The sequence below is a fragment of the Oryx dammah genome, unplaced genomic scaffold (assembly GCF_014754425.2).
Source record: "Oryx dammah isolate SB20612 unplaced genomic scaffold, SCBI_Odam_1.1 HiC_scaffold_6, whole genome shotgun sequence".
NCBI classification, from domain to species: Eukaryota; Metazoa; Chordata; class Mammalia; order Artiodactyla; family Bovidae; genus Oryx; species Oryx dammah.
The window spans coordinates 9,828,644-9,831,707 of record NW_024070190.1 but is presented as its reverse complement, the minus strand read 5'-3'; the positions used below and the strand labels follow the sequence as shown (position 1 = coordinate 9,831,707).

Genomic DNA, 3,064 nt, shown 5'->3' with positions numbered 1-3,064 from the left:
GACCCCTAATTTATTCCTCCCCCTTTCCCATTTGGTAACCATAAGTTTATTTTCTATGTCTGTGAGTATTTCTGTTTTGTAAGTAAGTTCATTCGTATCATTGTTTTATATTCCATGTATAAGTGATGTCATTTGGTATTTGTCTTTCTCTGACTTACTTCACTTTGTATGATCATCTCCAGGTCTATCCATGAGGCTGCAAATGGCATTATTTTGTTTGGGAAGAATTTATTAACCAGTGCCTCCAACTAACCAAGAATCTACTTGGTGAGAAAGCACATTTAAAATATTCAGGCTCTAGCTGTCTCTCTAAAATGGGTGGCCGCAGAATTCACAGTGCAGCGTTTCTGAAGAGGTGTGTTGTTGCAAAGGAATTGCATTATGTTCAGATGTGGTTACTCTGGAAGGTGCTTTCCCACACATTGGTCACTTTCCGGGTATCAGCAAAGCTCCATGTGCTGTGCTGTTTCGGGTAGTAGGCGATAATTGAAAATGATATGGAGAAAATTAGCATGGACTCTTCTCAAGGATGACACTCAAACTTGTGAAGCATTCTATATTTTGAGGAGAAGAGGAATAAAGTTCTGTGAATGAATGATGGTGGCGGCTGCCCAACAGTGTGAATTATACTTAATGCCACTGAGTTGTATACTTAGTGGTGAAAATGGTAAATTTTGTGTGATATGTATTTTACCACAATAAAAGTATCATGTTAAACTGATAATATTTCAGATATACTCAATTAAATAAAATGTATTATTATCATTACAAAAAAAGTCAGGGTGCTGGTTAAAACATAGCTGGAGCAGACATCTATCTTGCAGTCACAGGCTGTACTATACAAAGGCAGAGGCCGACTGCCCAATAACTATAACGCTTTATTTGAGTGATGGTTGGCAAGTATCACTGGGCCCAATCATTGCAGACGTAGTAACTTGTTCACCCCTTAAAACAACATTGATGGAGTTATTAGTCTCTCCACTTGACGGATGAAGAAACAAAGCCTTAAAGAGGTTGGCTGGTTCAAGGTCATTTGGCTGATAGGAGACGTTGTTGTTTAGTCACTAAATCGTGTCCAACTCTTTACAATCCTGTGGACTGTAGCCTGCCAGGCTCCTCTGTCCATGGAATTCTCCAGGCAAGAATACTAGAGTGGGCAGCCATTCCCTTCTCCAGGGGATCTTCCTGACCCAGGGATCAAATCCAAGTCTACTGCACTGGCAGGTGGATTCTTTACCACTGAGCCACCAGGGAAGACCGGTAAGAGATGGGTCAGGATCAAAGCCAGCCAGACTAGCTCCCAAGCGACCAGACAGGGAAAGCAGATGCTGGGGGAGAGGGGGTACCAAGGTAGGGGCAGAACTGGCCAGAAATCTAACTGACTAATTGCCAGCAAAGTCCCAACGTGAGGGAAGGCATGGATCAAGTAAACGCTGGCCCCAGAGAGAGAAGAATGAAGAGTTAGGGAATCTCAGGCTAGCACTTCACACTTCCAAAAGCAAGGGTCAAACGGAACTTCTTTGGCTGGCTTTGTGGCTCTCATTTACTGTCCCCTAATGAAAGACATCCTTCTGGGATCCTACCAGGCCACGTGTGCACAGCCTGGTGTCTCCCACAGCTTCTGATGTTTTGACATGACACACAGAAGAGTCAATACGCACGAGCATCATCCTATTGATATATAGGCTGTTGTTTAAGAGGCCAAATGAAATCAGAGCTAAATAGCATCAACTGTCTGCTTAGCACATGCATATAATTGTATAATCTCACATGAGGCGCAAACAGAGAAAGGGACAAAGAAACATCCATTTAAAGGAGACTTGTTTGACCATCCATGGAGACCAATAGCTCCTTGGGTGTAAACACTCACGTTGCTGGGTTCAAGTCTCCCAAACAGTCAGGGGCAGAAGGTCTTTCTGTTTCATAATAGTCCTAGATCTGTCAGGTTGGCTGCCAATCCTAATTTATAAGTTCTTTTCTCTGAAAGTTGTACAATTGTCCTCATTCTCTGAAGACCTGGGCTGGCTCATGGCTGCACATGGGTCAGCCTCTCAGTGACTCAGCATTGCTCCAGTCACAAGACAGATCCACTCCTCCCTGAATCTGCTGGAGGAAAACGATGCCATTGTTAGAGAGCTTGTCCCTTTTGGTTCCTACTGAGACCTCGTAGTGCCCTGTACAAAGCATCCCACCTTCAAGAACCTCCCTCCTGCAACAGCCTGGTTGGGCTTTAAGGGTGTTGTGCTAAGTGAAATAAGTCAGACAGAAAAAGACAAATACTGTGTGATCTCATGTGTATGTGAAGTCTAAAAAAGCTGAACTTGGGAGGGATAAATTGGGGGTTTGGGATTGACACGTATGCACTACTGTATTTAAAACAGATTAGCAACAAGGACCTTCTATATAGCACAGGGAACTCTGCTCATATTATGTAATGAGTTATATGGGAAAAGAATTTGAAAAAGAGTGGACACATGTGTATGTATAACTGAATCACTTTGCTGCACACCTGAAACAAACACAATATTGTTAATCAGCTCTACTCCAATAGAAAATAAAAAATGAAATGAATATAAGTAGAGAAATAGAGGGGTATGGAGATGAAGAGAGAGAAAGTTTTCGGATTTGGGTTTCTTTGAAATAAACGGAGAGATATGGTAAAAGTGTGTGTGTGTGTGTGCACACGCATATGCACGTGTGGTGTGTGCACGTGTAGTAAATGCAATGTGTATTCTGAATTGAGTTCTGGAACAGAAAAAGGACATTAGTGGAAAAATTAGTGCAGACGCTTACTCCTTGGAAGGAAAGTGATGACCAATATGACAGCATATTGAAAAGCAGAGACATTACTTTGACAACAAAGGTCCGTCTAGTCAAGGCTATGGTTTTTCCAGTGGTCATGTATGGATGTGAGAGTTGGACTGTGAAGAAAGCTGGGTGCTGAAGAATTGATGCTCTTGAACTGTGGTGTTGCAGAAGACTCTTGAGAGTCCCTTGGACTGCAAGGAGATCCAACCAGTTAATCCAAAAGGAGATCAGTCCTGGGTGTTCTTTGGAAGGATTG

The 3,064-nt window shown here is 42.6% G+C and overlaps 1 non-coding gene across 1 annotated transcript; it reads left to right on the top strand.

The window, feature by feature from the left end:
* Positions 1 to 462: 462 nt before the first annotated feature.
* LOC120865535 lies at positions 463 to 564 on the top strand. The gene has a single exon (XR_005721442.1). It is a non-coding gene; the product is annotated as a U6 spliceosomal RNA (small nuclear RNA).
* Positions 565 to 3,064: the final 2,500 nt, after the last annotated feature.